At 35.7% G+C, this 26,724-nt stretch overlaps 1 long non-coding RNA gene across 1 annotated transcript in view; it reads right to left on the bottom strand.

Annotated features, from left to right (window-relative positions):
- Nucleotides 1–5,082: 5,082 nt before the first annotated feature.
- LOC110216509 (uncharacterized) overlaps nucleotides 5,083–26,724 on the bottom strand; it is a 72,471-nt gene continuing 50,829 nt past the window's right edge. Inside the window, exon 3 of the long non-coding RNA XR_002326792.2 lies at nucleotides 5,083–6,165. This is a non-coding gene — a long non-coding RNA (uncharacterized LOC110216509). The remainder of the gene's footprint in view (nucleotides 6,166–26,724) is intronic.

The raw sequence follows: 26,724 nt of genomic DNA, 5'->3' as shown, positions 1-26,724 counted from the left end.
AACAACATAAACATGAGTTATGGCTAATAAATCATTCATAAGATGATTTGATTTTAGTTTTTTAATAAGACTATCATTACTTCCAGGGTTGGTATTACAAGAGTTTAATATTAACCCTGGAAGTTATGATAGTTTCTTGGAAGTAATGATACTTTCATTCAGTATTTCATTCAGTTGGTATTATATGCCAGTATAATATGACTTTTATGGAGAGTTAAGAAAATATTCTCTAGCCTCATTTGGCCCTGCTAGTTTGTATATTGTGTTTAGGTTCACCAGTCAAGAGTGAGCAATTTGATTAAATCCTCTCTCTCTCTCTCTCTCTCTCTTTCTCTCTCTCTCTCTCTCTCTCCCCCTCCTTCCTGTTACAATGTTAGAATAACATAGTAAACTAGAACTTCTTGCTCTCTCACATGCAACACTACATATCCAATGTCCATTACTTTGCATAGTCCATTTCTTTTACCTGAAACATATTCTTGTCACTTCTCCCTCTTAGAAACTATTCCCCAGTTTAATTCATAGCTCAACTCATATCACTTTATATCTACATGATGCTTTGCCTGTTCCCCTTCTCCAACAAGCTGTTAGTGCTTTCCCTTCAAAGATTACCTTTGAAAACACACAAACACCTGAGCATATACACATTCATACATGTTATCTTAACCAATTAAAAGTAAACTCTTTGAGGTCAGAGACTTTAATTTTTGTCCACGTATCCTGTCATCTGGTATTATGCCTTGTAAATAGTATGTTCTTGCTAAATAATTGCTGAGTGCTTGCTTAATTGAATAAACAAATCCCCTTTGAAGTATCAATAATTCAATAGCTTACCAACATGTCTAGTTGAGGGAGATTGGAACACAGGTAACTTTGGACAGGCAGTAAGAGGGGAGCACATGAATTATTTTGAGCATGGAAGATAATAGATGTAAGTAGGATGCTTTGAGTATCATAGTACCATGAGGAACTGGGAGGAATGTGAGATGAGAAATAGGTATTAACTTATTATATGAGAGGTATCAAAGACAAGCATCACCTGCTTCACTCTTTTGCGGGAACCTTCATCCTGTTTATTATTTACAAAACAATTAACATTTTCTACATTGCAAGTAGAGTAATAAGTGACTAAATGTCTGCACATTGTCATCGAATAGGGAATACTTTGAAGTAATATTTTCAAATGGAAATGTCTTGTTTGCATATTTTCTGTCTGTCTTAAGTCAATGCATTTCCAAAAATTTATAAATAACCTGAATGATACTGTATTATTAAAAATCAATACTGTTAATGAGTTAAGTCATTTAAAAAAATCCACTGAAATGATAGACATCTTCATTTTTGATGGATAATGGCAAGATGGCAACAGCACATTCCCTAACAGAATGATACAATCATAAAATATTTCATGCATAAATATCCAAAATAAAATTAACATTTTCCTGAGATGGAAAACACTTCAAAAATTACAGTGTGCACAGCACTAAATTGATTTCGTAAATGGATTCCAGAAAATCATTTAACAGATGGTTATATTTAAGATGCCACTCAAGCTGCCTGAATACTTTAAAGGTGGAGTCACTGATGCCCAAGCCCTTGTTGGTAACAAGAATAAGAAAGGACTTGAATTCTTAGAGGAGACATTTGCAACAACAGTGATTCTCAATAGAAAATACTCCCCTTCAATTACATATTTTGGTTTACAGAACAAGCGCATGGAAAATGAATCAGTCTTCAACTATTCGTTCAACCTAATTTCACATGTGCAACTATCAATCATCATTAGTTCCCGAAAATTCTGCATCTGGATCATAAGATGGTAATTTTGATTGTCATTGAATCACTTACTTTTAACAATTACCTCCTTGTTATAATCATGAAGAGCCTAAAATATTTAGCAAGTCAAATTGTTCTGAGATTTTTTTTTAAAAAAAGACATTAATCTGTTCAGAAATGTGACTGATTAGCAGATCCACTAGCACTTATTAGAAAAGTGTGCCCATGAAGTCAGTTATAAGCTATCTTCTCTATTGTCTTCTCATTGAAGCACTGAATCAGCTAGTGTCACATTGAGAACACTGGGCCTGGAGTCAGAAATATCTGAGCTCAAATCCAGGCTTAGACACTTACTGGCTCTGTGACCATGGGAAAGTCATTTAAGCTCTGTTTGCCTCAGTTTCCTCAACTGTAAATGAAGATAATAACAGCACCTACCTCAAAAAGTTGTTATGAGGATCAAATAAGATGATATTTGTCAGTGCTTAACACAGTACTTGGTACTATATGAAGGATTAGCTCCCATTTCCCCACTCCTTCTACATAATTGAGGAACAGACCCTAGCACCAAGATATGCAATTTTTGGTCATACTTCTATTCAAAGGAGTTTCCTGCTGCCTGTCTGTTCCATTGCTGACATCAACAAGAATTACTGGCTTCCCTTTTCAGAAAACAATGCCTTTTGCTAGCCTGGTAGACACTATAAATTATAGGTACCATCTCAAGTACAGAGTAAACCCAAACTCACAGTGATGGTAATATCCATATGTATGTAAGACTTCAATCTGCCACAGATGATGTCACACTTAGCATTAGTTCCTAGAGGAACCCGTATCTTTCCAATATGACCTATTCCACTTTTGGACATCTTTAATTATTAGAAAAATTGCTTTTCTTACCCAAACCTAACTTCTCTATTTTACACATCCAACTGTATCTCTTTGGACGAGCAGAATAATTTTAATCTCTCTTGAATATTACAGCCCTTCACTTATGTGAAAACAGTTATTATGTCCTTCCTAAGTCTTCTCTTCTGCAGGCTGAATGCCTCATTTCCTTCAACTGATCATTCTATGGCTATAATGCAGGTTTTCTAAGCAGTTCTTATACAGTGAGATAATGTTGGATAGCAACAAAATACACAGGCAAAATAAATGCCTTCAAGGTATACTGAAAATGGATCATAGCTATGGATTTCTGGAAAACAGAAGCATTAGAAATGTCAATGTTAAGAGAGCTTCAGAAATGATATGAGAACCCTAGAGCAAAGAAGGAAGGGAAGATCAAAAGTCTCCAAGTGACGATGCAAATTAACTCTGATCCTGCAATTCTCCAGAAACCAAAGTGAATTCATAATGTAATTGCCACTGGTCAAGATTGTAATTATCCTTCTGTATCTCTGTCTTTTTTTAAAAAAAGCATTTCTTCTTTTGAGAATAGAGCCAAGGTATAAAATCCCTATTTATAATGTCTTATCTTACCTGCCAAAGTAGAATTTCTTTCAAATCATAGAAGGTTAACATCCATAAAAACAATTTATCTATCAGATATAATGGTGGAAGCAGAGCTTTATGCTAACAAAAATTGTTGGCTAGTAAATTTTATGGATGTGGTTTTATGTATAAGAAATGTTTCTTCCTTCAGAACGAATGTTGAAATCTTAGAAAACTGCTCCATCCTACTCTCTGCTGAAATACTAACATTTTAGCGAGTTTGGGGGTTTAGCATTGGTTCAATGAAAAGAAATTAAAAGTAACATTAAGGACTGAGAATTTAATATGTATCTCTTTCATATTGGGTGGACCATGACCTAGAACTTTGAGGTACACATTAGATTAGTTATTTACAAGATACAATAATCTAGAAATATCCCAAAATATTTAAGGACAAAATGATGGAAGCTTTATGAAAAAGAATAATTTTACAGTAAAATTTTAATTCATGGTCACAGATGGAGAACTGAAGGGGATTTCAGGTGCTATCTAGTCCAGTATTAGCATTATGCATGTCAGAAAACTGAGGAGCAAGGAGGTTAAATATTTGGTCCAAGATCACACAGCTAATAAGCATCAAAAGTGAGATTTTAATCTAGATCTTCTGCCTTCAAAGGAACTGTTTCCATTTTATCATACCGCTCCCATGAATTCAGATGTGATCATACAACTACCTTCTCAAGAGTCTTGCTCCTCTTTTGAGATCAATGGGTTCTATAATCTCTTTAGTAAGGTATTTCCATTATTTTCTATATTTTGACATAGCATGAACTCTTTAGATTCCACAATATGATGGTATCTCTACTCTGCATCTGCTACCCTGACGTTTTTTTTTCAACTCTGAGGAACAAGTTGCCCCTCCCAAGTTAAACTTGTCACCTCTACTTTCATCACCTCTGTTAACTTAAGCCTTGACTTTCGCCATTCCCCTCAGGTTCTCCTTCCCTCTTGTTGGAGGGTTGGAGAATAGAATACCAAATTCCTCCTGATTCTTTCCTTTATAGAGAAACTGGACTTTTAGATTCACTGCCCTTTGCATTTGCTGCCCTGACATGTTTTTTTTTTCAATTTCATGGAACAAGATGTCCCCATGCCAGATAAACCCTGGTGTCCTTCCCTTCCCTGTCTCCTTTTTTGTGTTGTCTCCTCCTATTAGATTGTAACCTCAAGGACAGAGACTCTCTTTTTATTAACTGTATTCTCAGAATTTAGCAAAGTGCCTGGCACATTGTAAATGCTTAAGCTGCTTATCGGATTTATTGAATTGTGAGATGGGCACATTAGTTTAAACAATTCCACATTCAGAAACCATGAATGGCAAAAGACTTCTGAACAGTGCTATGTACTCCTTAGAAACAAGAAGACTTTCATAATAATGACTGACTGACAGTGTATCTATTAAAAGGACCACCAAAATAGCCTACTTTCCTAAGTAACTGGACAATTCAATGAAGTAAATGAAAAACAAAATAATCAGCGAGTCACCTTGAAGTTTAAACTTGTGATAGGCAAAGTAAAGGATTAATTTGGCTGATTTTTTTCTCCCTTTTTATCTGAATATGTTGGTGTCAATTCTTTAAATTGAATGGGCATTTATTAAGTGCCTACTATATGTGAAACACTGTACTAGGTGTGGAGTATATAAAAAAAAAATGAAAGAGACCCTGGCCTTAATGGGATTACATTCTATTACCTACAAACAACAAGGACTTGCATGTGAGGCATTTTGGAACCAAAGAAGAAATAAAACATGACCACTACATTTTGGTAAATTGTTATTTTATGATCTATAAAGATAAGCTTAAATTTCCATATTCTCTGCTTGACCAAATACATTAATGGGCGAAAGACACAATAGATAAGAATAATAGAATAATGCCTGATTTCTGACTTTTACTCAATTTTTTTAATTTATGGAATAAAAAAAGCATTTCCATAACAGTACAATAAAAAAGATGATTGTACATGAAGCTGCAAATCTACTATGCACAATTTGCTATTCCTTTCAAATACACAATACAATTATCATGTAAATTTCTTTTTTTTTCTTCCCTCTCCCCACCCCTGCTTTTACTAGATTTCTTAAAAGTCTTGAGTTGCCAGGACAAGTTGTTTGCTTTATTTGTGTTTCCATTTGACATGGATCCCAGATGAATAGAGATTAAAGTACAAACTCCTTTGTTAAGTACTCAAGACCCTCCACAATCTAGCTCCAATCCATGTTTCTAGCCTTTTCATATTGATCCCTTCATGCACACTGTTTCAGAAGAACTGGTCCCAGAATCCCTTGCCTCTCTGCCTCTGCATAGATCAATCCCCATTTGTAAATGGATTTCTTCCATATTTCCACCCATTGCAATTCTCCTTATTCTTCAAAGCCCAGTGCAGGTTCTACCTCCTGAGTTATTCCTTAGTGCCTCTTTACTTGATTGTGGTGTAGTGGAAAGAGCATTAGATTGTGAGACCTGGATATTAAGTTTGACTTTCTTATTTACTATGTATATGAACTTGGTCAAGTCACCTAACCTCATTGGAATCCATTCATATTGGAGGCCAATATGTTTCTAACTCCAAAGTATTGTAGCAAGTGCCCCACCCACAGCCAGGTAAAACTGTCTCAGTAGACAAGCTAAACCAGGTTGAGAGTGAATAACAGACTTCAAACTCATAGACCTGTGAGTTAGCGGGATGTCTGCCCCAAACATGTGAAGACTTTGCCTGGAAGAATGGATAAATGAGAACAATTTGTTCTGATGGCCATGAAGGCGGCTGAAGCAAAAAGGCTCAGAGGAGTGCTTACAGCTTGATTGTACATCAAAGGGTCCAGTCATCCACTGCATTCTGGGCCATCACCAATCTCTCTGGCTTTTATAGTGGCACTGGACTTCCATGACTCTAGAAAAAAGAGGGAAGCTGATCACTTTATGCAACTCTGCCGGAAATCCAATTCATGCACAAATCAAGATATCACCTGATGATATCATTGGTCTTCTTCAAAAATGAAGGACAAACAACAACTCCAAAGTACAAAAATTATAAACCAATGAAAATGCATTCATTTTTATAACATTAATAGAAAGATTGATATAAAATTAAACATTATCTATTTTTGAAGCATCAAGAATATATAGGCACAAACCCTGCCATAGACCACACATTATTTATATATCACATCTCAGGGAGATTTATGTGCATTCAACCAATTTAACAATAGATTCTACATCATCTTCCTCATAGGTGCCAATGAATATATTTTCCTTACGTGTTAAAAAAAAGTTGAAATTGTATTTCCACTTCTTTGTCAAGTCATCATTTCCAAATGCAAAAGTTTTTTAAAAGTGTTTTAAAACTATAAAACAAGCATTAAATCAATATACAATGCATTTTTCTTTCATGCAAGATTTATATTTTAACAACCATCACTTTGTGTGCTCTATTTTCTTACTTTCAAGTATTTAACCAAAAAGCTTTCTTCTTTTTTTGTCATTCAGAAAACAGGAAAGGCTTCAGCTTTTTACTTTCCTTATGACTAAACCTTATTAGGGACTGAACCTTAGAAATGCTATTCTTTAATCATATAACTACACAGCCTTGTAGTTATTGTGAATTTATCCCTTATATGCTAGTGAATGTACATATTGTCTCTTCCTTTAGCATGAAGCTTTCTGAGATCAGGGGCTTTTCATTCTTTTCTTTGTATTAGCAGCACATTACATTGTGTCTTGTGTATATTATTTCCCTCCTAAATGTATGTTAATTGATTGATTGATTGATTGATTGATAGAAAGCATTTGGAAGTCTCTCTCCGAGGATTGTCAAGCATTTAACTAAGAAAGAGAATAAAATGATTATCATGTGAGAGAGGAAAACAATTTTATTTGTTAATTTTGAAAGGAACATAAAAAAGTTATATTGAGGTATGGATGAAGACTTTAACTCTGTAATTCCATCAGTGTAGTAAATTCCCTCCACAACTGTAGACAAAAATTCCTCTGTACTTAATTTTTAGAGAGAGCTACATGAAGCACTGAGAAGTTAAGGAATTTACTTTTTCCTGGTCATATAGCTAGGATGTTTCAGAATTAGGACTTGAATCCAAATTTTCCTGATTTGAAAGCCAACTCTCCACCTAATAATGTACCACTTGATTCTCATGAAAGTATTAGAGATTTTTAAAATCTATAGAGGTGGCAGCACGGAATGGTGTAGTAGATACAGAGCCTGTCAGAGTTAGGGATACCTGGCTTCAAGACCTTGGACATATACTGGCCAAACACCTTGGCCAAGTCATTTAACTTCTCAGTACCCAAAATAGTACTGCAAGACTCAGAGTTGAACAACAGCAGCTTATCTGCATCTGTAGAAAAGTTTCTTTGTAGGGAATTCCATACACAAAGGAAATCAGAGCTCTAGACCACTTTAAAAAAATATATCAACAGAAAGATGGTATAGTTTTTCAAAATTACAGTGAATACATTTTTAAAAGTTCAAGAGGAAGATTTTATGGTTTAAAAAGAGACTTTTAACTTTAATATTTAAACAAAGTGTAAATGCCGAATTTTCACTTCTCACTAATAAAGCAATGTTGAGAAAAGGTAGAAACTGCTTCATGGTCTTTGACACTGTTGCTATTCTGTATGCTTGATGCTCAACAATATGCTTCCTGCTGTTAGGAGGCTCAGAATTGCACTTCTCATCACTGACTTCAGCTTTCATTTTGTTTTATTCTTACTGTGAAATCTGCTTAAGGATACCACCTAAGGTTCCCAAGAAAAATGGTCTTTGTTATGGTTTAGTACTGTCAAGATATTGGGAGACATGGTGTTTCACAGAGCTAAGGCCTCACAAGCAAGCTTAGCATAACAACAATCCTTTGGGCTCATGCTCTGGATGATCTCACCCTCTGGCAAAATCATATACTTTGACCAGCACCAGGTGTTCTCTGATTTTGGACAAGCACCGGACAAGTACCCATGTTGCATTCATGAAGCCCTGCTATGAATAAAATTTGACCCATAGTTGCTGTTACCCCTCATTGTTAGGGCTACAGCTCACTATTTAGCCATTGGTATAAGTACTGAGATCTTCCCACATTGCCTCTAGTCCCTCACCACCACTAAGGGCAGGGCTCCAGCACAAGTGTCCTTGCTTGCAAGTCATTTCCCTCACTTTGAAATTAAACTTCTGTTTAATTCCTGACTCTATTGTATCCAGCATGCTCTGTTCAGCTCTGGCCATCCACAGTTTAAAGAACAGTTCCTTCCTGTTAACAATACAAATGCCTGTGGATTGGGTCTACACAAGAAGAAAGTCCTTGCATACTCAGTGAAAAGTTTACTCAGCTATTTATATGCATTTGGTTTGGTTTGATTTGATTTTCCTGTTTTTGAATTGCCCAGCTTTCATCTGGATATGTGGCAGCCTATACACCCAGCCACAGAAAACATAGTATTCTATTTATAAGTGTGAAGTTACAGACATTTTGAGCTTTTCTGACCATATATGCAAATAAAAGGCCAAGACTATGGTAAGATGCTTAAAGGTAACAGTGTTCTGAGTCCCCTGGGCTTAGCTTTGCCTATGTGCCTTTTCCTAGACCTCTCATCTGCATGGGAGAATGGGAAATATTTGGAACTGGAAAACTGGAGTATCCCATCCCCAGAAATATTTGGCATTTTGGGGGAAAATAGTAATTAAATGGATAATGACCATAAGTAGGCTGGACTTCAGGTATTAAAATCAGGGGGTGGAGGGAATGGAATCATAAACTACCTCTGAGAGAGAGAGAGAGATTCAAGACCCTAGCCCAGGAAGTTTAATCCAAAGAAAAGATTAAACACTGGCTAGCTAAAAGGACTTTAGGTACTAAAGGCATTGTCACTTAAAGCAAATGATCTCCATTGCAGTGAATTGTCTTCTAGCAAAGAATCTGTGGGAAAGCAAGCAAGTGACTTAATAACCAGGAAAATACTGAGGTTTTGTTTACCCCATCTCTCCCCTAGTCACATGGGTTTAGTTGCTCTAATGGCTAAGGTCAGGGTGCTTTTCTAAAGAGCTATAACAAAACCTTAGGTTTTTGAACTAAATAAACAAGATAGGGACCATTTTTTTAATTAGAAAAAGATATCACTGTAGCCAATGGTTTCAGAAGAAACCAGAATCTAGAAGCAGAGACACTCCCCTGCCATATGTTCAGCACCAGCATCCAACAGGGACCACGTATCTAGAGGTGCAATACCCAGGGGAGCAATAGCCCACAGAGACTTCTTGTCTAATGATTCAATGGACAAATAGTTATTAAATGCTTACTCTGTTGCATACACTTATGGTAGGGATATGGATACAAAAGTGAGACAGCCTCTTCCCTCCAGGAGCTTATGTTTTAATCAGTGAATATATCACCAGTTAGGGGACTGGTAGCCAAGGAAGGGATTTTCATTCTAAGAAGTCACAGGATTTATGAGTAAAACCGCAGTTTGTAGATTGTCAGGTCATGTTCAATGGCAATAGTAGTATTTGTTTGATTATTGCTCCCAAGGAAAAATAAGAGGTAGAATGAGTTCTCTCGTGTGTACACGTGCATCGAATTAGGGCAGATAGCAACATGTGCATGTTGTCTAGGACTCAGTACCTCAGTAGATAGTTGGACAAGAGTCAGCATCCATTGTGTTTGTTGGAGGGCAGAGTCAATGAAGATCTTCTCCTCACTGCTTTAAGTAACTTGATACTGCTCCTCCTAGCTACAGGGGCCATGGAGGGAGGTGTCATCTTTTCATTTCTGTAAAATTTCTACTGCTCAGGAAATTTCCTTAACTCTCTGGAATGTCTGATCACAAAATTCTCACACTTGTAGGTACACCCAGGCTGACTCTGTTGTGTTTGTACTCTAGACAGAAAAAAAAATGAAAGGGGGATAAAAGCACTCTGCTGCTAACTTTTACAGGCAAAGTAATTTTTTTTATAAAAGTCCATTTTTCTCAGAATTTTGGCTATCCAATTACATTGGGAATAGATAAGGTCACTGGAAACCACCCAGGGAGTTATCTTTGTTCTCCTAAGAAGATGCCCCTTCTTCTTGATTTCTTCCTTGTTACATTTTCTAAATTCTTTGGAAAATAGGAAAGTGTTTGGTAGGGCTTTTCCTCTTTTATTCTTTGGTTCATTCCTTTTCTAGACAATGTCAGACAAGTATTGTCATGGTGAAGAATTTATTCTCTCTGTGCCATTACTAAGGGAATATATAGCTGTTTTGTATGAGTGCGATAAACTGAAAACCTCAGTTTAAGTAAAGAAAGTGTTCTTCACTTTCAGTAGTGAGGTACATAAAAATATTTCCATAATTTTGGTGTTCTAAGAAATATCTCTCAAAATATTATTTTAAAATATTCTGAAATATAGCAGAGCCAATAGAGCGATGAACTAGGAGTCAGGAAGACTTGGGTTAAAATCTCACCTCCAGAATAGTGATGTGTGACCATAGACATATATGGTTGTCTATATATAAAGATAATAGTACCAATAGAATGTACTTGAGAGGAAAGTGATGAGGCTCAAATGAGAATACATGCAAAGGTGTACACAAGTGTCTTTTCATATTTTATGAGGTTTAGTTAGAAATGCTTCCAGGACAATACAATAGTATTCTGCTATTATTAATTTATATTGAATGATCTATAGAATGCTACACAGATACATAAAATGACTGCCTGTAGTTGATGAAGAAGAGTATTAGGATTTAAGCTCATCCTCTTCAAGATCACTGAAAATATCCTTGATACAAATCCAGCAGCAAAAAAAAAAAAGACAAGGACAATATGTAGCTCCTTGTGCTCCCGTGTGATTTTTTTTTTTATCCCTTTGGCCGGATCTCTAACCTTTGAAAAATGTTTATTCCATATAGATTGGAAGATGTGAGTATTTGGAATCACCCGTTAAAAATGTTCTAGCTACCAAATGATGTCTTCGTATTAAGTGATATTTTTTTCTTATGAGACTGGATCTTCCTATCTTGCCCAAACCAGCATTGTGGCAACTACGCATAGGCCCAGATCCACAGAAAGCTTTGATTTGCTCTCTTCTCAACCTGTGCTGGTTTACACCGACTTGAGCAGTCAGTTTCCTATACCCTAATCTAGGGACTCAACATATTGAGGCCGGATTTAATGCCAACACTTGATTGGCTTTAGCCCTACTGAAACTGAGACCTCCCAAACTCAAGCAATCCACTAGCTTCAGACTCCTCTAGTAGCAGGGATTATAGGACTGTGTCAACATGCCTAGCCAGGACTAAGTATTTACAAGCTTCACAGTATTATGTTACACTGTTTCCACAGCTGCCTTGAATAATCTACACTGATCACTAAGGCTGAGTTCCATATGGATAGTCCTATAGTTTCTGGTGGCAATGCCACTGCCTTGCACTGACTTTAAAATCCTCTCCATTTGTCACAAACAATGGCTATCACATGAATTTTTATGGAAATGGAGGGCTTTATGATGGTAACTCAAGATCACCATAATTTCTACCAGAAACTATAGTCATATGGGTATTGGTCTTGAAGGTTCTTTTGATTCTGCTCTTAGATTTTGGTTATATCATAGTTTCCAATAAGAGGGGTAAGCTACCTTCAGTTATACTCAGTAAATTCAATTAAGTGTTTCTGTTAACTTTTACTATTACTCCAGGGAAGTAATGGCTGCTTATTCCAAAGTATTTCTGTTACTTAGCCTTTCTATCATTTCTCTTCCTCCTTTATGTTGTGCTCAATTGCTAATTTTTCTATAATCACATCAGATGATGTTTTTATTTTTTCTTAATATTGCACAAGTTTTTTTTTAATCACATTACCTGCCAAGTTTATCAAGATTTGTTTTATAATTTTGAAAGTATATCTCAAAAATGGTATTTCACAGGTGTTCACTGCTTTAACTACTTTCTTACTATTAAATTTTTGTTTCTGAATGTCATTAAATCTCTTAATGTATTCAGGAACAGCCTTCTCCTTGAAATCTTTATGATTAATGTGTCTTCCCAGAAGGAGACAAAAGTATTTGTAGTTATTACTTTAATCTATTGACTCAATGTACCCTGTGGATATAAGCTCAAAGCCTTAAGTTCCTACCATTCTTTGATATACGTTAAAATAAATGTTTTATTCATCAAATCTGAATGACAGTTTGAGATCATTGGAGAAAAATTCCAGGACATGAAAGATCTGTTGAATTTGTGAGTAGGTAAAGCCATATGTCATCCATATGCATTAAAAGGTTTAATAAAAATTTTAGCTTGGCATTTTTTATTTAGAAGCAATATTTAGTTCTATTTAGAATAAATGATAATGGATTTATGGTAGCAGCATAATGGACTTAAGCTGTTACTCTGAAAATTTTATTCTTTATATGAATTATTCTTTACAAAATTGTGTTAAGGGAACATTTTAAGCAGCAAATTGTGTTCCATAAGGACATCAAATATCCTAATATCTTTTATATACTTCATTCAATTTTATATCTTTATAGCAAATGAATAAGCCATTAGTGCAGAACTGACTCAAAGGTTTTGTGATGATCAACAAAAGCAGTATATAGTTTGTGAAGCTTTCTTGCAACCTGTTCAGTAATTACTAAATTGATAGTAAATTGCTCTTTTTACTCCCTGGCATTTTTTTTTCAGCTCACTGCTTTTTCTTCTTATTTAATATATTGCCTTCTTGGTACTGTTTATATATTTTACTTGGGGAATGCAATACAAGTTCTGAATGTATTCTATAATTTAAAAAAAACCCATCAAATTGGTCTATATTTGGAGAGGCCACTGGTGTTCTTATCTTTTAATAATGGACATGTGACATCGTGCATTAATAATGGTGCACTTAAGCTTACATCTAAGAGGGATTGAGTAAAATATCTTTTTGGTAACTCATCAACCATTGTGATGCATTTGAGCCAATAATTATGGATATTATCCAACACTACTTTTCAGTTTTTCAGAAACGATATAGTTTTAATTATTTCCCTTGATGCACTGTTTTATTATTTATTATGTTAATGATGTGTAGTCTTCATGTTTTTAATTTAACCCAACTTATATTTTCATTGTGTCTGACTTCTTATGTTCATACTGATGAAAAGAAAATGTTAATATCCTCCTTCTTCAGGGAGTCTGTCTTGTCCTAGATTTCTTTACTTCTCAAGCCTCTATAGTAGGTTTTGTTTTTTTAGGTTGAATGTTTTATTTTGCTCTTTGTTCTGTGTTAACTTCTCATGTCACCTTAACCTTTTAACTTTTGCTTTCAATTAATGATTAAGTGTATCTAGGATTTTTGCTATGCTTTTCTTTTGTGGGTTCTTTTCCACATGCTTTTATTCTGTTGCCTTTAATTTAACAATCTGGCATTCAAGTTTTCTAACTCATGTACCAGTTAGATATTAATGAAGTCTTCTGATGCCTTTCTGCAGTTCTCCAATAGCTCTCTCAAGAATCTTTTGCCATATAAGTGCTTTATGAACTTCCTTATTCCTTGATTACTAAAACTTTTCTTCTTTAGCTCTTACTGTCAACAAATGCTATCTATACTACTGTGTAACTATGTAGTCATAAACTACTTTTATACTTTCTGTCAAATATTGTGAGGATATGTTCATTCATTGCAACTACAGTAGATACAAGCTTTTAAAATTAGCCCATTTTGATATAAATAGTCTGTTACTTAGATTCAGAGGCTTTTGGAATTTTCTTTTAAATATATCCATCTCTCTTTCAAAATCATTTGAAAGTTTAGTTTCATTTTGTCATGTTTTAATTAGGTATGAACTTTGTGCTTTACATTAAATGGAGATGTTTAGTGTCTTGATCTTTTCCCTCTTCATATTTTAGCAATTGTTTGGTTACATCTTTTATTTCATCATCTAATCTAGGCTTAGGTATGACAGTTTTATTATTGCTTTGCAGTGATCAACAATAGTTGTTTTATAACTTGAAACTGAAGGTACTGATGATAAAAACCTTTATCTGTTACTGATGATACACTTCCAATTTTTTTATGTTATCCATAGCATTGGTACACAATGAATATATTCATATTGTCAGTCTGTTTCAAAGCCCTCATAAAACTGGGGTTTTACCTGCCTTCATGGTCAGCACCATCTGTACTGAAGCACTTTCAGCAGGTGAGATATTGAAATTTCTGATTTATTTCAGCATATCTTTCCTTCTTGTGATACCAAAAAATGAAGCAGCACCACTTACTCTGCTCCCCTCTGTATCAATTTGATCAACTTGATGTGTTCAAGTAGGGATAACCTACAACCCTACATCACCCTGTCTATTTCTTAGATTCATGGAAGCATTTTTATCACGCTGGCTGGAGTACTAACCTCAATCATTGGTACCTCTTGAATCCAACAGGACAAGCATTTCAAGATTCTAACTAGGCCTTCACAGCACACGTAGTGGTTTCTGGTCAAATAAAGGCACTTCCTTATATCACTATGGTACATTCTTTTTATTTTGCCATTTCCCACCACTCCCTAAAAAACCCTCCAGCAAGGGTTGAGAAACAACAGATTTTTTTTAAAAGTCTGTTAACTGACTAGTTAAAAAGGCTAAAAGGTAAAGTCAATAAATTGAAAGTCATAGCATCTGGAGACAGTGAGAAAATTTTAAGAGAGTTCATAGAACTTCACATTTACATAAATTCGATTTAGTTTTAAAAAGATACCATTGATTCTTGTAGTTTTGTATGCATGTATAATTTTTTGGTTTGTATTTTATTTATTTGAATATATGTTATCATTCATGCTAGAATAAAACCTATATGATAAGACAAAAAAAAAGTCTTACTTATCTCTATAGCTACTTTAGTGGTTAACAGTGGATATCAGCACCATGGCTAGGGAAAGCAAGAAAAATGAAATCACCTACTATGAACTGAGTCAACACTATAGTAAAGAACAGTGCCAAGCCACTCAGAGCAGACCTAAGGGGTACAGCCATTATGGACATAATGGAAATGCATTTATTCAGAAGTTTAAGGAGAAATAATGGAGCTAAATGCTGATAGAAACAGACTGCTCACTTATGAAACCTCATTCAGTTTCGGCTCCTTTTGGAGGGTAACTCAGGTCTAGGCATTGTTCCATGATTGAGTAACACCATGGCTACATTATAATGACACCAGCAAAATTTTCCTAAGATAGGAATGTCACTCCTAGGCTACTGATTCTTGGGAAGTGTCCATGGGAAGCATATGGGTCTGATCTTCCTTCTCTCTGAGCATCTGGTTATTATACTTATGGTTGATTATATTTGTGTGTTGTATACTGCTTCAACTGACTCTCCCAATAGTAAGCTTTCTGCCATTAGGCCAGTATATGATGCTAAGACATAGTTTGAGACACCATAGGTGCACATTTCTGAGACTCTTCCCCATTAATCTTTAAAGATGATTGAGAACCCCAATGTAACAATATGATGCTAATTAGAGGTACTAAAATGTTGACTGAGTAACAAGAATCTTCATTTTGTCCTACTCCTATTTCCTATAGCTTCTTAAGGAGCTTTCTATATCATTCTCAAATAAACTAATTTCCATTTTACACATTTTTTGCCTCTTGCATATTTCTCTGTACAATAATTTCTAGTTTTCCTTTTAAGGGATTTGGCTTCTGTTCTTCACCCTTCACATTATCATTGCTATGTCCCTTTTTATCTTCTATTGATTTTCTCTACAAAGGTCATCTATTATACAGGTGACCTGAAGTTCTTCAAAGCTATTCAAATGAGTATAAGTTCTGGTAGAACCACAAAGGCTTTAAACAAAGGCCTTTTCAAACTTTATACATATAACATGTAAACATAATCAGTCATATCCATGATGTACAAGTCACCCAGAGAGAATTTAAAAAGACATATGTACTTCTTCTGGTTCCTCTCCAAAAATCAGAATCCTGGGAAAGACACTCTGAAATTTGGAAAGATTCCATGGAATCACTACAATGTAGCCATGATATTCCTGAATCATGGAATAATTCCCCAATCTGAGTTGCCCTACAAAAGCAAATGAATGTGTACCAATTTCATAATATGACCAGTCTATTGCTATTAACATTTTGCTCCATTCTTTCTCCTTAAATTTCCCAATTAAAATAAAAAAGATACTCTATATTAGAGTAGAGAAGTTTGGGTATGTGTCTTCTAAATATTAGCCTGGCTAAATTACAGAGGGTCATCACCCAAAGGTGAAACAACTCTAGAAAACCCACAATTATGTTTTGTACCCCAAAAATTATTCACCCAACCCATTTTTTGCCATTTTTTCTGCTGATAAAACCTCTGGAACATCAAAGTCCTGCAATCATGCCTGGAAAAGCCAATGTTCTCCACACTGGGACTACTGTCCTGGGGCTGCGGTTGCCATTTAGTGAGATAGTCAGAAGAAGAAAAAAACTCATATGTACAGCAAATCAGATGTCCGCAGACCTGAGACCATGCTTCGTAACTCATGGCCATCCACACCGGCCATTTTGTCACTCTATCCCTAGACACACTTCACAACTTTTGCTCAGGTTACAGTAATCAAATCAATAGGATTGTAGCTTGAGGATCAATTCAACAAACATTTATTTTAAGTACATATCATAGGCTAGCTACCAGGGATCAAAAGTAAAAAATGAAACAGTCTCTGAGCTCAAAGGAGCTAATATTCTGCTGAAGGGATATAACATATACACGAGTAAGTAAATACAAAGTACTCATAAAATAATTCGAGAGGGAGAGGGTATAAACACCAGAAGGAATTGAGTTGCACAGGAGAACAAGAAAGATTTCATAGGAAGTAGCAAAGAGTAGGAATAAAGTGTTGGATTCAAAAGCTGAATAGGCATGTCTGAACTTTAAAACTGAGTATCTGTCCATTATCATAACCCATCCAGACTCCTGCAAACTAGGAAACCTCATGCTGTCCCTTCCTGTAAGCCTTCATCACCAGGTAGTGGGCTCCACTTAGCCCTGTCAGATGGAGCACTCTCAACATCATCCCCACTTTGAAATGAATGGAACAGTGAGATCTAGGGGTTCATTCACTCTTCACCACTTTAATCACACAGCTCTCTTCTTAAGCTGTGATGACTCTAGCAGTCATTTGTTTCTTCATCCATTTAATTACCTATTATTAGTTCACATCATAGACCATCTTATTTTCCCTTTTCTGGATACTGAAAGTTTTAGAAGGTATTATCTTCCATGTTTTCTCCTTCCATACTTTCTAATCTCTTCAGGTTTACCACTAAATAATAAGCATTAATTAAGCATTTCCCATGTTCCAGGAACTGTGCAAGGTGCTGAGGATACATCTATAATAAATAAAACAATCTCTCTCATCTTGTGTATTCTAAGTCATCTAAAGTGAATTTTATTCTTATTTAACCATCACTTTTATTCCTCAACATGTTGGTTCTCTCTATATAGACTTCTATTTTCTGTTCTTTGATTTTTGTCATTTCTGTTCCAATTTCTTTGCCTCTTTTTTCCCACTTGTGCTCTCCGTCAATGTCTTCTGCAGATAAGAATGCTTATTACATTCTTTAAATAATTTGGTTTTACTCTTTCCCTTGAGAGCTTTCTTCATAGAATTTGCATATTATATATTCCACACTGCTATCTGGAATCCTTCAGAGGAAACAGCTTTCTTTCTCTTTATGTTTTAAATTCCTCCCTATCTAATAGGAATTTATTCATCCTCTATGTGACCCAACTTTTAAGGAATTATTTTGGGGGATTTACCATATCACTATCAGGGAAAGTACCTTTCATTTTACAACACATGGTTTTCCATTCTTTTTAGCACTGAAATCTTACCAATCCTACTGGTCCACTCCTCTTTTCTGTAAGTAGCTTTCTAAGTGTTAGTATGTTTATCTGAGCAAGTAATGTTATAGTACTGTATTCATAAAAACCACTTTCTAAATTGTGTTTTCTTGTCACTTTTCCACAACTTTTAGCTCTGTTATATTCCCTAAATTGTAAATAAAATGTCCTTCTTATGTTCCATTTGTATTCAGGAAAGGAGTCCTTTTCTTAAGCAACTCCTTCCTGTCACATTTCTTTTGTAATTGTTATACATTAATAAATCTTATCTTTCTCTTCTATAATTGACATTTGTGATCATACATCTCTCAACTAAAATCTCATATATCTTTATATCTTTCTAACATCTGCATTACAAATTAGGATAAGGACTAAATTGGAACTCTGTGTGTGTGTGTGTGTGTGTGTGTGTGTGTGTGTGTGTGTGTGTTGTCCTTTGGCAAGGAAAGCATCAGAGAAGGGACTTTCTCTGCTAATACAGGTTGGCATCTCTGCAATTTATAGCCTTATAGCGTTGCCTAGAGCAGTGAGAGGTTAGGTGACTTGCCCAGGGTCACACAATTAGTATATTTTAGAAGTAAGACTAGAACCTAGGTCTTCTTGGTTCAAAGGCTAGTTCTCTATCCCAGCACTAGGTAGATCTCTTCTTTTGTTTCCCAATGTAAGGAATGGATGGATGGATGAATATATGAATGTGTAGATGTATGAATGAATCAAAAATATTTACTAAGTTCATGGGGCTAAACTCCAGAGATACAAATAGGAAGGTAAGATACCCCTGTTTTCAAGGTGTTCACATTCTAACAGAGGAGACAACAGACATAGAAGGTTTTATCTTCACTACAGATGGAAAGGTCTTATGACCTTAAAATGTGGAGCTAACACAGATGGCAATGCATCATTCTAATGTCATTTCCAATGATAAAGTAATATAATTTTTTTTGCTGAGGCAATTGGGGTTAAGTGACTTGCCCAGAGTCACACAGTTACTTAATATTATGTGTCTGAGGCCAGATTTGAACTCAGGTCTTCCTGACTCCTGGGCCAGTGTTCTATCCATTAGTGATATCATTTCTGATGTTGAACCAGTACCATGGACTTACGTAGTAAGAAATATCTTTGCCAGATCTTCAGCAGCTGTGGTTATAGCACTTGCAGATACAAATGCCAAACCTTAGCTCCCATGAGGTTGTTTTCTAGGATGATTGTTGTGAAGCCTGAGTCAGAAGCAGAACCTATTTTCTGGGGGGTAATAATACTCCCAACTTGGACTTGTCTGCCCATTGGTGACAGTGGTTGGCATTTTATTTCGCCCCAAATGTGATCTTTTTGAGTATCAGGTTATCTTTCTAAAGATAATTTTATCTAAAGATAAAAACATTGTCATAGTAATAAGGACCTCTTCTCAGTAACTTCTCCTCTATTGATCATTTTAGAATCTAGGCTGGAAATGGGCTCTCCCTACCAGGTCTGAGCACAGGTGGTAGATAAAGAAGTGGAGATGGTTTGTCTTGCCTGTCACATGGCTCTCTTTCCCTAAAAGTGTCTTGCTACCCCAAGCCTAATCCATGAAAACACAATACTCATCATTTCCTTACATTAATTCATGCTTGTTTTATGCTAAAAATATGCAGTTTATTTTTTAAATCAGAATCCCAGTGATAACTAGTGTTTTACACTTTAGTACTATGTTCCTACTTTTAAACTGTGTTCTATTTTTTTAAATTTTACTTAGTCCTTTACATCATCTATCTTCTCTTTTTATTCCTCTTTAATTCCTCATTCTGTCTTCCACATGTCACATGTTCCATGTTTCTTCCCTTTCTTGTATTTCTTTTTTTTTCCTTTTCTTTAAATCAATATTTTTTTCTTTTGCTTTGCCTACTATTCTAAATATAGCCCTTCTTCCCCACATGGTCAGCCATCCTTTTTAACAAAGATTTTTTTAAAAGAAAATTTAAATTCCATGAAAAGCAATTAAAACATTAATGGAATCTTAACAGTATGTGTTATATTCTGTACTCTGAGTTCCCCACCTCTGCAAAGAGGAAATAAAAGTGGCACTTACTGAAATCTTCTTCAGGACCAAGCTTGGTCATTTGAACAAACAAGGTCCAGCCTAAGAGGGTTTTGTTGTTGTTGTTGTTGTTATTTCCATTTATATTCTCAGAGTAGAAAACATATACATATAGAAGACATGCATTCTTCAAATTATCCTTCCTTCATATTTGGAAAGAGAGATAAAGAAAGAGAGAGACAGAGAGAGATCACATATGTGTATATATGTATGCATAGTTTTCCCTGTTCTGTCTACTTCAGCATGTATCAACTCACAAAAATCTTCCCATGCATTACTGAAATCTTAATAATCATAATTTTCAGTGAACTAATATTCCATTAAAGAACCATAATTTGTTTCAATATTTGCCTCATTGATGGGTACCCATTTTTCCATTCTTCACTAGCACAAAATGTGCTGCTTTGATTATGTCATTGTTTTATGAGACTTTTCTTTAGGTTTTGGTAGAGCTGGGAATCAGACTATTCTAAAAAAACACTTCAGAGTTTTGTTAGGAAAGTGATTAAAATACCCATACCGTTTGCCCCAGAGATCCCACTGCTAGGTATATAGGCCAAGGAAGATAAGACATTAGAAAAGTTTAGTAGAATTCTTCCTCCCTCCCTTCCTTCTTCCATCCCTTTCTCCCTTCCATCTTCCTTTTCTCCCTAGCTTTCTTTCTTCCTTCCTTTCTCCTTTCCCTTTTCCCTTCCTTCTTCCTTTTCATGCCTCCTTCCTCTTTCCCTTTCTCCCTTCCTCCCTTTCTTTCCTTCCTTCTTTCTTCCCTTATTTCCTTCTTCCTTTCATTCCCTCCTTCTTTCCTTTCTTCTTCCTTCTATTCCTCCTTTTCTTCCTTCATTTTTCCTTTCTTTTCTTCCTTCTTTCCTTTCTTTTTCAAATTAATCATAACAAAATTAAGTTCATCAATGAATCTCTTCATTATAGTACTTATTTAGTACTGGTACAAATAGTACTTATTTAGCTTTCTTGTATATCTCTTGTTTTGGGAGCAAATTAAATAATTTGCTCAGTTCTGGAGGTTTTTTGCAAGAATGTTTCAAATGCTTTTTTTTTTGATGGGCATATATCAATTTTCATCGATTAAGCTTAGCTTTGCATGATACGTCAGTTGGAGTTACTGCTTGAACTGCTTTACTTTACTGTGCCAATACCTACCCCAATTTCTTGGATTATAATCATCTTGGATTATACTTTTTAATCCACTCATTCATACAGACATTCTTCAAATTATCTTTCCCTCACATTTCATGTTCTTTTCTAATGCCTCTTTTCCATTTTTTTTTTGCTAATGAAATTGTTAAATTCAATGACTGTGTGTTAGAGATAATGCTGTCATAGAATCAAAAATCATGAGCTAAAAGGTATCATAGAGACCATCAAGTTCACTCTTCTCATTTTAGAGATGAGGAAACTGTGACCCAAAAAATGATTTCTCCAAAGTCATATAGGAATTTAGGTCCACTAAACTCCAGGTCAGGTCCATTGATTCCAGAGAGTCACCATAACACCAGTATTCTCTCATTTTGCAGAAAAGGTTAATAGACCCAGAGAGACAAAGTGATTTGGCAAAGTTCACACAGGGAATTAATGGTAGAGTTTAGAGTCAAGAGCTTCTAATTGAGTACAATGCCCATCATTTAGTACTGTCTCTTCTATTTATGGAGTATTTCCTATGTAATTACTAAGCGCATCTCACAGTATCCCATCCATGCTCCCTTTCATCTGAGAGTGTTTCCCCATACTTTATCCCCTAAATTGAAACCATTAGCCAGAGGCCAAAGTCTTTCTTTCCCCATCTTCATCGGACATTGCTAAGATATCTTCTCTCACCATCCACTCTATCTCGTCTCATACAAAGAAGCAATCCTCCTTGCTAAGGCAAAATACCTCTCCATGTTCCTTTGATCCTGCTACATTGCTTCTTCTCTAGCATATTTCCCCTTTTACCATCCTCACTCTCTCTAATCTTCAATTTCTCTCTATGTGCTTCTCAGCTGCCTACAAACATATCCATGTGAACCCCACCCTTTAAAACACCCTCAATCAATTCAAATATACTGGCCAACTGTCATCCTACAACTTTCTTCACTTTTATGTAGAAACTCCTTAAGAATGCCATATACACTCTTTGCCTACATTCCTTCTCTTCATATTCTCTTCCAAACCTTCTGCATTCCAGCTTCTAACCTTATTATTCAACTGAACTGCTGTTTCAAAAGTTACCAATGATCTAAACTGAAAATTTTAATTTTCTTTTCTCAATCTTTCCCACTGCCCTCACTACAATCTTTGACCCTGTCAATCATCCTTTTCTCCTTGATACTCTCCTTTAGTTTTTGTGGCACTGATCTCTTCTGATTCTTCTCTTAGGTCTGACAACTGTTTCTCAGTCTTCTCTGTCAACTCTTCCTCCAGGACATGCCCACTAACCATTTGTGTTCCCCAAGGCTTTCCCCTGCAACCTTTTCTTTTCCTCCTCTATTATACCTCATTTGGTGATCTTATTAGCTCCCAGAAGCTCAATTATCATGCATATGTAAATGATTCTCATATCTATTTGTCCACTTCTAACCTTTCTCTCAAGCTTTAGTCTCTCATTAATAACTATCTGTTGGTCATCTCAAACTGGATGTCCTGGAGGCATCTTAAAGTCAACATGTCTAAAACTGAACTCATTATCTTTCCCTGAAAAACATTCCTCTCTCTATTCTGGCCCCCATACTAGTGCCTTCCTCTGAGGCTATCTCCACAAATACATGCACATATATAATACTATATTGCATACCTAATATGTAACATTACATATATAAAACATACATATATAAAAAGAGAGAGAGAGGGAGAGAGAATAGTTGTGTGCATGTTATCTCTCCCATTTTAATGTAAGCCCCTTGAGGCAAAGGTCATGTGATTTTATTAGTATTCCTAGTATTGTATTAGTATTGTGCTTGGCACAATGTCTGGGGCATAGTATATATTCAATGCTTGTTGGCAAATTGACTAACACTATACAAAGTCATTTTTTCATCATTCTTTACATAGGCAAGAATCATTTCATCCTCATAATATTGCAGGAATGCAGAACATTTTACAAATGTAAAATCTGACACAGAGGGCTCAGAAATCTTTTGAAGATTGCATAATAGTTTGGATAGTTAATCAGACACATGAAGAATAGCGCATAACCTGCCAGTTCGCATTTCATTCTTGAGAAGGAGCCTTAAGGAATAGACATCCCAACTTCATAATGGACTACTGCTTTGTATTTGTTTATTTATTTTGGTACAAAATACATTATTTATATGATACCTATGTTCCACTCTACGCTAGACTTAAACAAATTTAAGAATTTGGTAAAGGGTAATTTTGTTTCTAAGTATACTTCAGCTGCTTCAAATCCCTACCCCAACTAAAGAGGGACCTTCTAAAATTGTCCACACTTCACTAGCAGACTAGATATGGAACAAGGATTTTTAAAAAGAAAACATTTAATCAGGATTAAAACAATTAGCAAAACACATCTCAACACCCATTCCTGGATGAGAGCAAGTCTATACCCAATTCCCATCAGAGCAGACAGAAGAAACTACATCTCTAAGACTCCTGAGTCTGAAATGTCAAAAAGACTTCCCTCTCTCCCCAAAGTATTTGTTAGCTGAGGAAAATTACCTTTCCTCACTATGCCCAAAGGGCTATAAAAATGTGCATACCCTTTGAAGTGCAATAGCACTTCTAGGGCTATATCCCAAAGATACCATACAAATGGTAAAAGGACCCACATGTACAAAAACATGCATAGCAGCTCTTTTTGTGGTGGCAAAGAATTGGAAATTGAGAGGAGGCCCATCATTGAGGAATGACTGAGCAAGTTGTGGTATATGAAAATACTATTGTGCTATAAGAAATGATGAACAGGCTGACTTCAGAAAAACCTGGAAAGACTTGTATGGTCTGATACTGAGTGAAGTGAACAGAACCAAGAGAACTTTGTACACAATAACAGCCACATTGTGCGATGACTAATGTTGATAAACTTAACCCTTCTCAACAATACAAGGATCTCAGACATCCCCAGAGGCGTCGTGATGGAAAATGCTATCCACATCTAAAGAAAGAACTATGGAAGTTGAATCACTATCATTTTTTTTCTCTTCTGTTGAGTTTTGTTTCCTCTTTCTAATGGTTCCTTCTATTGGTTTTAATTTTTACTTACAACTTCACTAATGTGAAAAGATGTTTAATAGCAATGTAAATGTATAGCCTATATGATATTGTGTGCCATCTTGGAGAGGGTGATGGGAAGGAAGGGGGAGGACAATTTTAAACTCAAAAGCATATGGAAGTGATTGTCGATATTTCAAAATAAATTAATAAAATTTTAAAAAAGAAAGAAAATTTCCTTTCCTCTATCTTGTCTCTCTTCTTTCCTCCTTTATGAATGGAACTATAATTGAAATTGGCACTGCTTTCAATATAAGCATCTTTGAGTTTGAAAACTGCTCTTACTGCCTCCACAGCTCCCCTGGGAAAGCTTGTGAAACCTCTCTTAAATACTCATAATCCAGGGTAGAGAAGATCTTAGGAAATATTCTGTCATGACTGGATTTTGGTTGACAATTTTGTCCATGCATTGAATTGATTTTGTCGTTTAGCTTCCTCCAGTTTCACCACCTTCTATAACCTGATTGTTTTTTTCTCCTTGCTTCTGTTCCTCTTCTTGTAGGAAGCTTGCATCATGATGAGGGCTTCTCTAAGCAATTCCATTCACTTGAATATCATAGCATCACCTTCCTGATGTAATGGTCCTCTTTTAGAATAAAGGACAAACAACAATCTTTGTGAGTAGTGATAGGAGATGACCCACTGGGGACTCAGCTGGAACTTGCCAGTTAGGCAACACAGTTCTTCTTTCCTTCATTAATTCCTTCCTTTTTCTCCTTCCTTCACTCCTTCTTTCCTTTCTTTCTTCCTTCCTTCCTGTCTTTTTTTTCTTTCCCTTCCTTCCCTTCCCTCTGAGCACACTGGGTATCATACCCTTACCTGAAAGCCTCTACCCAAAGGAATGTAAAATTTGATTGCTGGAACCCCCCCAAGATATCTTGGGGTTTACAGGCTACATTTCTTTCTTAAGAACTGTGCCTTAAACCAAATTATTCTGGTTCTCATTGATGAGCTAACAGTAGGTGCCAAGCCAAGCTCAACTTGGTCATTGTTTGGGCCCTGATTGGCTCAGAGTGAATGTAAATAACAATTGTTTCTGTTTTGGCCAGAAACCCTGAGGGTCTTCCCCTACCAGTTGATTGTTTTAACTAGGTCAAAAAGGCCATTCTCTGCATCATTTCTTACCTAGCCTTAACCACTAATTGGGCATTTCCTCAGTCAGATTGAGACCTTTTAAAGACCTTAGCTTAAAAGGGCCAAGGTCTCCCACTGCATCCAGGGCCATCTCCAGTTGACCTGTTCTGCCACTAGACCCAGATGGCTCCAGAGGAGAAAGTGAGGCTGGTGACTTTGCACAGCCCTCCCTCACTTAAATCCAATTCATTTGCATGTCATGGCATTATCTCCCTGATGTCATGGTCCTCTTTGAGAAAGAAAGACAAACAACAAGGACAATGACCTCTGGGAAGTCTCTATTTCTTTCCTGCTGCAAGTAATTCTGTGTGTCCTCTATGTTGATCCACCCTACTTTTCCAATCATTCAGAGATAAAATGCATAGTCCCCTTTTTATTTTTTTTCAGCCAAAGACAAAGTTTATTAAAGATTTGCCGTATTAGCCACACTCTTAAGGAATCTGAAAGTCTGTGAGGTATTGACTAGATTCTAAGAATCTGAGCCCACAGTCTCCTTTTAATGGAGAGCTGATGAGATAGATTTATGCCTATCACAAATACTCTCTGAAGATTGCCCTAATTTTTTATATGGGCACATCTGTAAGACTGGAATGATGTGATATAATGCTGCACACAATTTTTAACATTATCTATAAATAATAGTTTAGCTGTTACTACCACAAATATGAAATCTTTGTCCAGTCACCAACAAATAACACAGTACTTGAGAACAGGTTTGTTGTTTTGTTTTGTTTTTTAAGTTGAGCTTAGGGGAGGATAGTGAAAAATCTGTTGGTGGGTGGAAGGTTATGGAGGGAAAAAAGATAGAAAGAGAGAAATTGGAGGTTCTTGGATAATATAGAAACTTTACACCCACATAGCATGAATATTTTCTTCAAAAGTATCACATGGCGCCTGACACAGCAAGCATAAAATAACATCCAAAAAAGTGAAACGTTATATTTTAACAGGCAACAAACCACCGGTTACCCAAGTGTGAATCATTTACAAATCAGTTTTTATTTACAGTCAGAAAGTCTTATAAAAATAAAGATCAAAATCAACATCAAATTAGAAGAAAAATAAAAAAAGAAATAGCGTAATTGAGGCAATTCTAACCAGGACTATTTTTTCAAATATATCATTTTCCCCAAAATGTAAAAGGACCAAAAGA

This window comes from Phascolarctos cinereus, unplaced genomic scaffold (genome assembly GCF_003287225.1).
Source record: "Phascolarctos cinereus isolate Bilbo 61053 unplaced genomic scaffold, phaCin_HiC Scaffold_5;HRSCAF=322, whole genome shotgun sequence".
Lineage (NCBI taxonomy): Eukaryota > Metazoa > Chordata > Mammalia > Diprotodontia > Phascolarctidae > Phascolarctos > Phascolarctos cinereus.
The sequence above is the reverse complement of the archived record's forward strand: the minus strand, read 5'-3'. Positions and strand labels throughout refer to the sequence as shown.